Here is a 16,432-nt window from a genome sequence, read left to right as displayed (position 1 = left end):
ATGACTCAGATCATTTGGCTGCATACCTAATTACCGGTGTCCGGTGAAAAAAAAAAAAACAAACAAATTTCTGGCGCGCAACCCAAACGCCTGTATTAACTACACTTATATATTGAATTATCGATAAAAATGAACGAATCGAACAAATTCACGCCGTTTAAAGACGATCCGGAGTTTTTTGATATAGTGAAAAATTCAATCGAAATGAATTTATCCAACTTGAAGAAAGTCATTGATAAAATAAATCAAATGAGAGGTAATTGATTTCATATATAAATATTGTTTATGTGTCCTAGACTATGTTTTTGTTATATGAATCGTATATGGTGGAGAATAATAGAGATGTCATGTCCATTACGTTGTAGAGGGAGAGTGGTGATCGTGGAAAAAAAGTCGAATGAAATCAGTAGTATTTCTGAAGTTATAACGAGGAAAAGGAAAAAATATTTTCAACATATAAAATATTTTAAGGAAAGCTAAAAGAATAATAACTTCGTAATAATAATTAGATAATTATAAGTTATCATATATATTAAACTACATTTTCACAAATAAAATTACATGACAACATGAAAATAATTAGAAACGTTTTTAAAGATGAAAATAGTTTATATATGTCTAACGAAGGTTATAAGTAGAAGGCATTGCGTTATGGCCTTTGAGCCTCCTTTCCTCTGTCATTTTATAGGCCAGGGACTTTAATTTTAATAATTTTTTCAGTTTATATTTTGTTTACTTTTCCTCTTCCATGTGACATATTTTCTCTAACTCTTTCTACTCTTGTCCTCCACATTTTCTCAAGCTCTATTACATTCTTATACGGTCTTATCACCCTTCTTCCTTTCATTCTTCTTCATATTTCATCCAATAATTCTTTCCTTTATAATTTTATTTACATTTAATTATTATTATTAATTTATATCATTTCTAATACATTTCCTGTCAATTAATTTGGGGTACATAAAAACTTTATTTTTATTTTTATTATACTAACTGTCGTTTTTCGGATAGGATGTACTGGATTTAACCCTTTCAAGCTATTAAAATCAATGATTGTCAAACAAATCACTATGTACATGTCCAATTTGGTAGAGTGTCATTAAATGTAATATCATTACGGTTTCCACACTTATGACGCGATGAAAATATGACATATGTAGTAGACGTATCAAGTAGATCATCATCATTATTTCAGCAGTAAAGGATCTATAGTTGGATATAGAATTCAAAGATTTCAAATAGGGTAGGTAGGAAACGGCCAGTATCCAATATCTTCTGATGATCTTAATAAGGTTGTCTGTCTACTTTGTAGATAGCGCAGAAACGCAAAAAGAGTTGTTAATTACAATTAAAAAACATTATTAAGGACAGATTAAAAATAGCAATAGAATTTAAACTACAGATTACAAATTAAAAAAGCTTAATTTATTTTTAATTGTCTATCACGTTTCACAGTGGAAGTGGCGTATATGGAGTCCGATATGATGGGAATCGTCGACGCACAAACATGGGAGCAGATATCCGATTTCATCAGTTTGGCTCCGTTAAAAAAAGAAAATTAATTTGTTAATAAATTTATTGAATAAATATTTTATTTCTCCTTTATATATTTATTTATACTGAATGACTTGGTCGGTTTAAATACAGCTGATTTGTCTGCAAATAGCTTTTATATACAATCACACGGAGTTAAGAAATCATTTTGTATGGAATGCGACAGACGAATAACTTCTGGCAGTATAAAGTTAGCGAGGAAATCATTTTAATTTTTAAAACTAATTTCTTATTATGCTATCATTACGTCATATATTATTTCTGAAAGAATTGATTTTTGAATACGAAGTATTGGGTTGTTCGGAAAGTAATTTCGTTTTTTTTTGTGGTGAAAATGAAATATAATCTTCGTATAATGAATAAATATTCAATTAAATTATATATTGGCCATATTGATCCAACACCTTTTGCCATCTTTCTGGTAGCAGCATGATTCCACGCTCTTCTCCATTTTCTCCATACACATCGGTTAATTTACTTCTGGCTTGAACAGCATTTTTACCTTTTATATAGTAAAAAACTAAAATATGACGAAAATGCTGCTAATTGCTCTCCATATTTAAAAGGGCTCCGACCAAAAACCACTGAGTACATAAGAAAGGACCAATATCTAGCCACCTCCGCACATGCAGTGGTTGTCGTGCATGAAAGTGCACCGCCCGCCAGCCCGCTCGTAAATGCGCATGCGACAGACAATGCCAACTACACAACCGCCACCGTAAATTCACTCAACACGTGTTTCACCCCTCCACGGGGCATCTTCAGGAGTTGTTACGACAACCACTGCATGTGCGGAGGTGGCTAGATATTGGTCCTTTCTTATTTAGGATGGACTTCCGCAACGTAACGCCTGAATCCATTAAACACTGAGTACAATCAATTGAACTTATTCACACACAGGCCTTGCTATATCAGTTGTCTAAACATATAATCACAATGCGATTTAAGCGTGAAGTTAGCCGTGGGAAAATACAATTAAATATTCTGTCGGGGAAAAAAGAGATTACTTTCCGAAAAACCCTCCCTGGGATTCAGCGTTTTCGACGACCTTAATTATCTTCGTCATTTAAGCTGTAGGTCGCCCACCGCTGGACATGTCTCCCACATTTTCCCAACATAACCAATTGGATTTGGATAGGATGCGGCCTATATCCATAATCTTCTGACCTTATATATATATATAAAGGTGATTAGTAACATGAAATAAAAAACTTGATACATATTAATAAAATCAATTTAATATTAAGTTTTATTACACACTATTTCATTTTTAAATGTTACGTAGTCAACAAAGATGTCAAAATCTTTATAATTAGGTCGCATTGGACACTTGATCTGTACAGGTGATATCAGATATGGTAGGATTCTCATGGTGCTTTAATTATATATGGGAGCTTGATATATCACAACCTTTACTTTTGTTCTAAATAGTTACACAGAACATAGGAATGTAATAGGGAACGCATTTGAAAAACCTTTCGTTCGGTAAAAGAATATTGAACAGATATGTCTAAGAGGATTTTGTTTTTAAACGTAAACGAACTTTAAAAACATATAATCTCTTTGCTCCCAAAATAATTAAACACAACATGAGTAAAATTATTGCAACCAGGTCTAAATACATCTTCTGGTACCAGGGTAACGTAATCGCTGGTGAACGTAGATGCAAGGCACCACGTGTACGTATCACGTGCTCCACCCAATGCACCAGCTCTTTTCCTGGTGTCGCTATTCTGTTATGATATATGTAGTGGGCCTCGTTCATTCGCTCGCGGTACCTTTGAAGCGAAACAAGCATTACTTAAAGTAAACATTAATACACTTGTTACATTTACAGTGAATAGCGTAACAATTACGTTCAACATAAACAATCCTTTAGTATATATAAGTACAAAACTGCTCAACAGATGGCGCTGTACCGAAAAATATTACGTATTAAGGGAGGATTGACATTTGATCGTAGGGTGTGGGTTCGATTCGCAGGATATAGTCTATTATAAAATTTCCATGACACAATGTTAGTTACCGTACTCCTCCGAAACGGCTTGACCGATTTTTACCCAATTTTACACGCGTATTCAGTAGGTCTGAGAATCGGCTACTATCTATTTTCTATACCCCTAAGTGATAAGGGTTGTTCACACTTAAAATATTATTTTTATTTTTGACGAAAATTTTGGTTTTCATTTTTTTATGATACAGCATACAAAAATACATACAACCCTAAATTTTCACTCCTCTACGATCAACCCTTATTTTTTATTTGTAAATTAAAAACATTATTTTTTATGCAAAACAACGTTTGCGGGATCAGCTAGTAGTCTTATACAACTCGCACTCTGTGATTAAATTATATAGGATTTCCACTGCTCACAAAACATGTTTCCATTTATTCAGTATGGCCCGTTCAAAAAAGAAAACTAAATTTATATATAAACTTATTGATTACATATGTTTTATTACTTTGAACTTTCACTTCATAGAATCACTGGCTAGCTTGAAACACTTATTTTTGCTATATTACCATTAGGTTATTTGTTATTTCTGATAACATTGATTTTTGAATACGGTGTGCCATACACGAATTCACAACAGCATTTGCACCCATTTACAATTACTTTGTATATACTTACTTTGGACTGTTCAACATCTCCTGTATAGCATGTCTAAGGTCTTCAGCCATGTTCTCAGTCAGTTCAACCTTGACTCCAGTGCCTTTCTTGACAGATTTATTCGCGTTATATATGTGGTCGAAGTACATAGGCACTGTCAATAATGGCACCCCAAAGTGTACCGCTTCTATTGTAGATAATAAACCTCCGTGAGTTATAAAGAGAATGCAGTTCGGGTGTGCTGAAACAAATTAAATGTACACCAATACCTCGCTTTGCGTCATTTCGTTTTGCGTTTTTTTCCAAGTTGCGTCGCTGCTTAATTAGTATTAATTTTCACTGTGCGTCGTTAGATTTTCGAGGTTGCGTTGTTTAATTTTTTTTTAATTTTCTTTTTTTTCTAAAAGGTGGCAACACTTTTGTTTCTAATTGCGCCATGTCATCAAAACATGGGGATTCCCTTTCTAACTAAAACTCAACGCAATTTTAATACACTTTTATTTCCACTTTGTTTTATTAATTTTAGAATTCAGTTTTAATTACGTAGTGTGTTGTATTGTAGTGTTTTGTGCTTTTTTTAAAAGGGAATAATAAATTTATATATATTTTAACGTGTTGTTTCTGGTTAAAAAAGGTAAATATTATTCCAATTTATTTATTGGCAGAGTTATATTATTTTTTTAAGTCTTTAATTTGTTCAATTTTCTTTTTAAAAGTAGTATTTTCGTGAGCCTGGAACTTATCGTCGATCTTTACATGATTTGCTATAGAAAATCTTAATTCACTTTGCGGCGTTTCAATTTGCGTCGTGTTTTTTTGGAACGTAACCACGACGCAAAGTGAGGTGTTGGTGTATATGAATATAATTGATTATTTAATATTATCATCTTCGTGATTTAAGCCATAAGACGTCGACAGATGGACATGGGTCTGGCCAATTGGCCGGAATTCAGCTTCTGATAACCTTAACAGGGTCGCCTGTCTACCCTCAGTGAATGTCCAGAGCTGCGCTTGATGTTATTAACTTCTGAACCGTAAGAAGGCTATGTGGCCAGTCGACTGCCACTTTAGCCAGCTAAAATGCTGGGCTATGCATGTTACTTCTTTCATCTACTATACTAAAATATCTATGTAAAAACGTAAGTAATAAGGTGATTATCTTTGTATTTCTTGTATTTACATCAAATGTTTGATTGTCAGAGGCAAACGTTTTAATTTATTACGTGTTTCAGGGAAAATAAATGTGGGTTCCTATTATCCGCGCTATTTTTTTCTACATAATAGCGGCCATCCTGTTGTTTTAATGAAAATGTATTCAATGCAATTAGTAAAGCCTGTTGCACCTATGTGGCGTTGCAGTGTAGCGTTATTACTATTACCGTTATTATTAAAATAACCGCTATTACTATTGTTACAATAATTATTATATTCGTTGTTATTAAAATATCCGCTATTATTATTGTTACAATAATTATTATTACCGTTATTATTAAAATAACCGCAAATATTATTGTTATAATAATTATTATAATCGTTGTTATTAAAATAACCGCTACTATTATTGTCACAATAATTATTATCATCGTTGTTATTAAAGTAATCGCTATTATTATTGTTACCATAAATATAGTTATCGTTGTTATTAAAATAACCGCTATTATTATTGTTACCATAACTATTATTATCGTTATTATTGAAATTTCCGCTATAATTATAACTGTTCGATTTTCGGTGAAATCACATATAATTTGTAAAACAATTATTATTTCTTTTTAATAATATCAGTGTTTTAAAAATTCGGATTTAAAGAAATATTGTTTATCGAATACACCATTAAAATGTGCGTTGTTATTGCGCTATATACATTTTGTCATTTATAATGTAGTAACAACATACAAACACATTACTTGTAATTTTTTTTAAATATGGCTATGCAAGACTTCTGAAAATTATCTCATAAATATAAATACATTTAAAAAACTCTTAAGTTAAACGGTTTTTTGATACCCATATTGTGGTGGTTGTGGAAAAATATATACCTAGTCCGCCATATTGGAATGGCGTCCATCTTGAATTTTAAATTTTGACATAATCGTCGTATTTTACTAGTGTAGCCCTTTCATTTGATACCCATATTGAGGGGGTTAAGGAAAAATATGTAATCCGCCATTTTGTATCGGCGGCCATCTTAGATTTATAATGTTATTGATTTTATTATATTGTATTGTCATCTAAATTAAATATGTGTACCAAATTTCAGATCAATCTGACAACGGGAAGGTGCTTAAATTTCAATTTCTAATATTGACCCAAATAAATAAACGAATAAATTCCGTACGGGTCGAACTAAATAAAACCGTTTAAAAATTGAACGAAAAATGTTTAGTTGCTTACATAATATACTGTGCTGTGGCGCCCAGTCCATGATGTGTACATTCTCAGGCATATCCGGGAAACGCTCCTCGAATTTCCAAATAACAGTTTGTTTCAATTCACCGAATACTTTAAATAAACTCATTTTTATTGATTCCGGAAATTCCGCACTTTTGACAACTGAACCCATGCTGAAATATATTACTCCGTGTTTTGCTTCGTCCATAATTGTTTTCAATTCCTGAAATTGCAATTTTATCATTCATCGTTTGAACCCACAAAATTCTTTTTCAAGGCACAGGAATTTTCTTAAGATATCTGTTTATAGACATATTTAAGAAGTTCATGAATAAAAAAAAACTGGTAAAAATCCTATTATTGTGTGAAGGATTTTAAGCGATGATAAAGCCTTGAGATTAATTAATATCTTAAAGATGAGAGATTATTTAATATCAATTAAATTATATGCAAATTGACGTAAAAGAAATGCACACAGATTAAAATAAAAGACTTTTATCTATAGTAGTGTGGGTAACTGTATACGGTAATGCAATACACTACAATATGTTTATTTTTTCCTGTAATAAATTTGAGATGTTCCTAAATAAAAAATTCGTAAAAAACTTAACATAGTGTGAAAGATTTAAGTGATAATAAAGCCTTGGAATTAATTAATGTCGTCGTCTCAACCCATAGACGGCCACTGCAAGGCATAAGCCTTCCTCTAAGATATCTATGGTCAAAATATCATAATCGCCACGCTTGGCGGAAGGGTTGGCGATCGTGTAGTACTATGGTACGCAGAGGACGCTACTGTACATTCTCTGGACCCTTATTTGTGAGTCAATGGCAATCTTTTATAATAAATGCAAAAAGTGTGAATTATATAAGATTGTATCCATTTTGTTTAATATTATAATTGGATTTTTACAACGTAGTTATGGTGGTGAGAGGCATTCTCTACCAAAATCCAAAGTGTAAGATAACAAAGCTTGGGGATAAATTGTTTAAAGGAATCGTGAAAGAGATCATGAAAAAAAAACACGACGAGTTTGTTGAAGGCTTTTTTAAGATTGAGAATCTTTTGAAAACTTCATGGTCACACATTTTACGTTTAAAAATGATATAATCAAACTCAAATTTATTCTAATTTTTCACAATTTATACATAAATGAATGAATATCACGAGTTGTAAACTGGATAAGGTTTTATTCGAGCCGGTGTTTTAGACAAACAAGGAATGAGAAATTTGGAAACTGAAGTCGTCCTTGCAATCCATCGATGCCCACTGCAAGGCGTAAGCCTCTTCCAAAGATATCTATGTGGAGAAATAGCATAATCGCCACGCTTGGTGGAGAGGTTGGCGATCGCAGTGTGGTATTATGGTGCATACGAACGCTTATCCTCTGGGCACTTGTTTGTGAGCCAATGGCAATGTTATTTAATGCAAAAACGTGTGAACAATGTAAGATTGCATCTTTTATGTTTAATATTATAGTAGAGTATTTACTTTTTTACGGCATTACAATGGCGGACTTAATGTTTTATAGGCATTTTCTACAAGTTAATCCAAAGTTTTTAAGTGATGACCAAGTTTTGAGATTAATAGCTCTAAAGATATTGTGAAAGGGACTACGAAAAACACTCATTGTTTCCTTTTTTATTTTTACAATGTTCCCGTTTTTAAAACATTACAATTTGAGTAAACGGGTGTTTCAAGTATTTTAATTTTAATACTTCTTCCTTCCTTCATATAATCTTTTATGCCTTCTTTTTTTCCTTCACATGTTCTATCTTTCCTCATCTATGAATCTTTCTTCCATTATCTACATTCTCTGATTAAATTTTATATTACATTTTAATGACAAATTTTTGTTTTGACTTTATTAATAATAATGTTACATATAGAGTCAGAAACCAAGCAATTTTTAGAAATTTACATTATTTTGCCTTCATTGCTTTTTACTGATATTTATTATTATTTCCAATCCCATCATAAATTGATTCTAGTTTTTATGAAATTGTATAAATGTATGAATTACGACGCGTTATTAACTGGATAAGGCTCTACAGGAGGCGCTGTGTTCAACAAATAAGGATTCATAATTCGAGAAAGGAAATATTGTACATTTTACCTTTGGCAAAGGTGCTACATCTTCGTCGATATGTTGACCACCCACTGGTATATAGTTTTGTGGTAGCTTCAAACCCTGGCCGAATGAAACGTGATAATTGCCTAAGACCAATGACGCGTTCAGACGAATTTCCTCGTACGATGGCAAAGGTTTATTCCTCGCTTCTAGAATCTTCGAAAATGTTTTGTCGAAATATTTCTTCTCTATATATCTATAATGGCTGTAAAGTTGATATGAATTAATATTAATTCGACTAAGATCGTTGACAATATAACTAGTAATTATTTACGACATTGAAACGTGGTCTCTTATATCGGGCTTTTTTGGTATGCTTACAGTTTTAACTTTTTTTACTCCTTCTTACTATACTCGGAATTTCTCTACATGAATCAGGAATAAAGAGATACGATCGTATACGAACGAAAGTAAACTATATAGCTAAGAATCAAGATCACCGACGTAGCTTGAAACATTCGCCGTCTTAAGTGGCAGTGGGCGTATTCCTTGTGCGTTAGAGCCGAAAGGTTCAAGTCCCCATTAGGTACATCGACGACATGTTCGCGGGAAGTCGATGGCTCTGGTGCTGAATGGTCGCTGGTGGACGCGAACAGCGTCAGAGAGGTCATCGTGGCGATCTTTGTGGAAGGCCTTTTCTTGCAGTGGGCGTGAATTGGTTGAAGAGCAACATATGGAGAAATTTAAGCAAACTTATATCAATGTTTAAATTTTTGCAATTTTTTTTTAGTTATGTCAGTAACACAAAGCACTTTATCAACGAAGTGTGAGAAAGAGGAGTCGAGTATTTCTGTCTCTCTCTTTCGAAGCCGCCATTTTCTGTACGTACAGTTTGCAGTAGTATGCTTTTACGAAAACATAATTAATTTTTAATTAAATTATAAAAGTGTTTTCATTTGAAACCATACAAATAAATGCTATCCTTTTGAAAGCCTTAATGTAATTAGTTATGAAACGTATACAGTTCGTTTAGAACGAGATATCAACATAGATGTTCTGACTGTAATGCCAGAAGTTATTGGTATGTCGCATTTGAATAAAGAATATAAATCTTTGTATTTATCATGTCATCTGATGACCACTGAAAGGTAAAGACTTTTCCAAAAGGTGGCCAAAATGACCAGCCTTGCGCAGCTCCCAGCATTTCTCAAGACCTGGACAATATACACCAAGTGAGCCTAGCCACGCTGCTTTCATCGGCTCGTTTTTTTTTCTCATAATCTTTCATTTTATTCTTTTATGTCACAATTCTGCTTTCTTTCCCTTTTGCTCTGTTTACCTTTCTTTCATCCTCTTTTCATTTAACATTTTCTTAATTTCTATTTTTATTATATCACATTTTTATCTATTTTATATCACAGTTTTATATTATTTTATTTTTTTAATTTGTCTTTGTTAGTTTTTATTTGTTGTCTATGCCTAACTTTTATTTCTTTCTATTGCATATTGTGTGATTCTTTTGCAATAAGAGAGGAATTCTTCCCTGGTATCATCGGCTCGTTGTATCCAGCCCAAAAACTTTCGGTTCAATTTAAAACATGAATGTAAGTACATTTCAGAATGTTCACTTAAATTATTGCATAAATTTAAAATAAATGAATTAATTTTGTGATCAATAAATACTGGTCGATGTTGCTGTTAAATAACATTATATATCTGAAGCGCGTGAGCTGCCAAACACGCGAACTTCAAAGCGAACTATCAAATAATTGAATTTTGTGACGTACTGTGAAATGCGCTGACTCGATAGTCAAGTTACTATGAATATTTTAAAATTTTTTTATATATAAAACCTTCTTTGAAGTAATATGAAAGTTATAATAAAAAAGTGAAAGCAATTGGTAAAGTCATTTTTAAGTTATGACATTTGACTCTGTGTTTGGCACTAAACGGTGTGGCGTGGCTCCTGAGGATGCCCCGTGGAGGGGTGAAACACGTGTTGAGTAATTTGGTGGTGGCGGTTGTGTGATTCGCATTGTTTGCCGCATACGCATTTATCAGCGGGCTGGCGGGCGGTGTATTTCATTGCACGACTACCACTGCACGTGCGGAAGTAGCTAAATATTGTTCCTTTTCTTACTTAGGATGGACTTCCGCGAGGTAATGCCTGATTCCATTAAATAGTTATGACATCATCAAGAGAAATGGAGGTTAACTTTTACATGTCATCATTGTTTCACTTCTAGACAAAGGTATTCACCTCATTCAGCATCTCCGTATGTCAATAACAGATTTATGTTTTTATGTGTACAGATAATTATAAATACTTACAAATAATACATCATAGTGTTTTTCGTCTGATAAAATAACGATTTTATACGCTGCACAAAGTTAAATGGCGGTATGTCACTGTAGTCGACATTGGCGGAGTAAGACGGGTTCGTGTATTCGTCGATCAGGCTCATTGTAGCGAAGTTTGGTTCGTAAGGAATATACCAGGCGTATGGACAGTCGAATACAGCTGAAACTCTGAAACAAGAAACACAAATCTTTATTTATATTGCCTTAAGGTACATATTGGAGAGGTACATATTTAGCTCTGACATTGAACTGAAACAGATCCCTGCTCGGGTATAAGAGTCATTGATCAAGAAAATATATTTATTAATTAATTTATTTAAACTTATATAGAAATATAATTAAAACAGGCAGAATTAATGCGCTAGCTATTAACTTTATTTACAAATAAAAAATTATGACTAAAAGATAGAACATGGTAAATGAAAAAAGATAAATATAATATTAGATATTTATATTATTAACATCTATTTTAAGTTAACAAATATTTCGTCAACTATAGACTCTTGGGGGATATACCAAAATCGCCACGCTTAGCAAGCGGGTTGGCGATCGCAGTGTGGGATTACGGTACGCAGAGGACGATGCTGCTTATCTTCTAGAGTGTTGCTTGTGAATGCTAAATAATTGATGCACAAATTGTAAATTTTATGATAGTATTCTGGGAATGAAACCCGCTACCTATGATCGCAAGTGTCTGTCCTCTACTGCTGGGATACTGCTCACGTATTTATAGGGACATTATTTACAACATACAAGTTTTAACGAATGTGTTGAACTGTGATATAGAACTATAATGTTTAATGAATTATCTAAGAGTGGAGCATCCTGTATGTCTGTACAACACTCGTTGTGTTTAATGACGGTGCATTTTTTGGTTTCGAGGGAGGCTATCTTTTGGATGTTCAAGATACCCTGCCCAAGGAAAGTGGACAGGGTATTGTGGAATTCCTATCTACATGAGACCCTGATATCTCCAAGTTAAGAAAACATACGGAATCCTTAACGCTATGTTATTCTGGATACGTTCTTAACGTATGTTCTGTTTCACGCTACTCCTGAAACGTTGGTGTTAACGTGATGGTTCCGAGACCTCGTCAATCTATCGTTCGCCCCAGCGATGCTGAAGCTAGTGGGGGTTTAGGGTACCAAAACACTTACAACTCTGAAGTAAAACAGTACAGAGCAATGTCGTTATTTTTTTATAAGGCCTGCCTTTTTAAGGCATAGACTTTCCGTAATGATCGCTAAGATGACCAGTTCTGCGCTGCCCGCATATAGCGACTCCTCGCGATTTTATATGGCGTGGGTCCGCCTAGTGGGGGGAGGAGGGGGGACAAATCCAGGCGTCTACCAACTGGTGGTTGCTACTTGAGAACCTTTCAGTCCCAACAGTCGTCAGCTTATTATCTTACCCTGTAATAACTTCATTGAACATCCACTGAGCTAGCACCAAATCGAAATGCTCCGTCTTGTCATTTAAAAGACGCAATACATTCTCGTTTTCCAATGTTTTCATGGTAACGTTCATCATCACGTTGAAGATGCGTTCTTGATCAACAGCCGTACTTCCTTTCATCAGACCGGGGATGTTAACGAATGTGACTGTAAAAAAAGATATTTCAAAACTGCCTTTCATCCGGTATACAAATATATATGAAGACGAAATAGAGAAAGTGGAGGCTTCTGACATAGTTCTTATTATTCAAGTGGTCATATACGATCATTTATAGCTACAAATGATCGTATGTGACTAATAATACAAATAAATAAATAAATGTAATGTGTATGTGTAAATATATATATATATATATATATTCACAGTCACATGTCAAATATTTTTGTATTACATTCACGCACTTGCACATTTGTCACCATGAGTTGACTGGTTCTAATAAGACATCAAGACGCCCTTATAGAAGAATAAAATAGAGTGAATCAATAAATAACCATACTTCAAATTGTGTTTTATATTAATAAGTATAGATATCATTCCCTACTTTTAAAGTATTTGATCACTAACTAGTCAAATATACATTAACAAAAGAGATGAACGTACCAACCCAAGCATTTACATTATCTGTGACGTCAATCTGTCGTAATTTCGGATTGTCATTTTTCATTAAACTTGGTGTGATGTAGGTTACCTGAAAGAAATTAAAAATATTTTTACACTAAGATGGCAAAGTCTAAGTAAGAAAAGGACCAATATTTAGCTTAGTATTGAGTGATTTGGCGGTGGCAGTTGTGTGATTCGCATTGTTTGCCGCATACGCATTTATCAGTGGGCTGGCGGGCGGTGCACTTTGTTGCCCGATTACCACTGCCTGTGCGGAAATAGCTAAATATTCCTTTTCTTACTTAGAATGGACTTCCGCAAGGTAACGCCTGATTCCATTAAATAAAGTCTCTAATAGTTACGTTGTATTCCAATCAAAAGGTTATGTTGCGGAGTGGAGGGTGTTTAAACTTTTCTTAGGTTTTTAAAAGGCTTGCTCTTACTGATCAACATATATTTTATCTTAGCTATGTATGTCTATTTATATATATTCAACGAGTCTTGTGGACAATGTATTAAAGTTGTCGCAAGACTGCGTGCGTAGGCAGTTTCTATGGGAAAAACCTATGGGAAGGCTTATGTCCAGCTGTGAATGTCTGATAGTTGAGATTTATTTATTTAGGTACACGAAAAATACACAAGTTAAAAATACATTAAAAGTTGCCGTATCGATAAACGTTCTGTTGTGTTCCTATAGGTGACAAAATAATTGGAATAATGTTGATAATTTCACCCTTTATCTTCATCAAGATAGAAAAAGCCAATGTATCTCGTGGTTTAATGGTATAAATACTCTTTGTAATAAGTTTATCTTATTAAATACTCCTTGTAGAGAATTTTAAATCAAGAGATTCGAAAAGAAATTATTGTGCTTCGTCATTTAACAGTATAAATACTCTTGTATATATCTCGTGGTACATGTTATTTTGGTACCACGTGATTTAATATTCGTTATTCTCGTTAAAGAAGTTCTTTTTGTCAAAGTCAATTGTCTGTTTAAACTCATTGTTAACTTCCTTATCCTCGAAATTTAGGAAAAAGTATTTATTCTAATGCTTTTTGACATACAACTTTGTTAGTTATATTTTGCGTTGCGAAAGTTAATAATTTTTATTGCTTTTCCAACACGAGAAAAACGTGGATTTTCAAGATTGATAACCGCAACACGCGACGACTGTCATGGCGATTAAGCTATCGACATGCAAGCCGCACGGGAAATTATGTTTTTTTCGCACCTTGTAAAAAGTTTCCTAGTAACATTAAAAAAGAAATTTAAAATTGGTTAACGTTATTCTCAAGAAGTATTATTTTTTTGGATATAGATCGGCAATCACAGCATTGGATGTCCACACAGAAGGTATATGCCCTTGTTAAGTATAGTCCTCGGAAGACGCTATATACATAACTCTGTCAATCAGTGGTATAGGAAATCTATGGGGTTATTCAGTGTTCAGAAATGGATGTCAAATAACTGACACGATAAGGACAGATTATAAATATAATCAACAATTGTGGAGCGTTCACGATACGTAATACTGGCCACTATGGCCGCAATACTTTTTTGTCAAATCGCTTTCAAATTAAAATTCCGAACGCCGATTTGAATTCGGTCGCAATTAGTGATGTACTCGCTGCCGTTTTGTTTGGTAGTGTAAATTGTAAATACTCTTTGCACATATTTGAATACACCTTCTATAACCATTAACCTCTTATAATTTTTGGTCCATGTTTATTGTAAACCTATGCCTTTTCTTTTAAAGCAATGTCATTGTTAGGTCAATATCTATTTGTATGTTCTTTCTACAATGACGAATAAATTATATGCAAATTGACGTGAAAAAACTGCATACAGATTAAAATAATAGACTTTTATTTATAGCAGTGTAGGTAATTGTGTTCAGTATTACAATACACTATTACATATATAATATCCTGTAATAAATTTAAGATGTTTCTTAATCAAAAACTCTTAAAAAATCCTATTACAGTGTGATGAATTTAAAGTGATAGTAAAGCCTGGGGATGAATCGTTTCACCCCATAGACGCCCTCTGCCAGACATAGGCCTCCCCAAAAAAAATATCTATGGTACGAAATACCATAATCACCATGTTTGGCAGGCGGGTTGTCGATCGCAGTGTGTTATTATGGTACGAAAAGGACGCTTCTGTCCATCCTCTGGAAACTTCTTCGTGAGCAGTGGCAATTCTATATAATTAATGCACAAAGTGTGAATTAAATAAGATTGTATCACGGGAATCGAAACCGTGACCCACGATCGTAAGTTTCAGTCCTTATCGCTGATCTACTGTATTAAAGATATTGTAAAAGTGACACGGCCATCGCATGTGCAACCCGTGGCAGTTGGGGCCGAAAGGTTCTCGTGGTCCCCCGAGCTGGTAGACGCGACGAGGGTGAGTCCCCCACTAGGTGGACCGATGACATTGCTAAGGGTAGAGGAAGTCGCTGGATTAGGCCAATATGTGACGAGTCACCGTAACGATCTTTGGGGAGGCCAATTCCTTGCAGTGAACGTCTATCAGCTGAAACTAAGAAAAGTGACTACATAAACCAACAGTCTTACTTCGTTGTGGGGTCTTCTAGGATCTGGATGCTTTTGGAACCCTGATAGCTTGTAATATGAATGTATATATGAATCATGTCAACTTAAGACGCCAACTGTAAGGCATATGCTTTCCCCAAAGATCGTAACAATGTCCGGAAATATTTGGGACACATTTGGACACACCTGGACCTTGATTATGCTGTCAGTCTACCTAATAGTGGGCACCCACGCCGCGTTTAAACCTCTCCATCTTTAATTTGTATATGATTTCGATCTACAGATATAATAGAACATACCTCATGTCCAGCTTTGAGGAGATGCTTGATAACTCCATGAGCCTGAATCCTGTGACTTCCTGCAGGGATTGGGAATATTGCGAGGATTTTATACCCATCACAAATTGCAGTAGACGCTACTAATAAACACCAGAAGAGAATTTTTACGTCTGGTAATGTCATGGCTGCATGCGTGCAAGCGATTATTACTTCTAGAAGTATTTTTTTGATCTAGTAGATTTATTAATAATATGTCTGTATTGTTAGCGAGATAAAACAGCTGCTCCACGGAAGTGATTTCCATTAACTGAAAAGAAACAATGTTTATTAATTTGCATAATTAGATCATAAATTATTGACGCAATGTATATGCAAAAAACAAAAGCATAAAAATTCATTAACGCGTTCGATTTATGAAACAATAATAAAGTGGTTTGATCACTTTACACGATCTATCGAATACGTAACATATATAGTATCAACTTAAGTAAAAATATATTAAGTATATGATGCGAATACTGTTTAGGAGAGATTAGATTTAGATAG

At 33.9% G+C, this 16,432-nt stretch overlaps 1 pseudogene; it reads right to left on the bottom strand.

The window, feature by feature from the left end:
- Nucleotides 1-2,603: 2,603 nt before the first annotated feature.
- On the bottom strand, nucleotides 2,604-16,122 carry LOC137920444 (UDP-glucosyltransferase 2-like; annotated as a pseudogene).
- Nucleotides 16,123-16,432: the final 310 nt, after the last annotated feature.

This window comes from Battus philenor, unplaced genomic scaffold, assembly GCF_028537555.1.
Source record: "Battus philenor isolate CCGP_79_NKW_IND1 unplaced genomic scaffold, ilBatPhil1.0.hap1 SCAF_18, whole genome shotgun sequence".
Taxonomy (NCBI): domain Eukaryota; kingdom Metazoa; phylum Arthropoda; class Insecta; order Lepidoptera; family Papilionidae; genus Battus; species Battus philenor.
The sequence above is the reverse complement of the archived record's forward strand: the minus strand, read 5'-3'. Positions and strand labels throughout refer to the sequence as shown.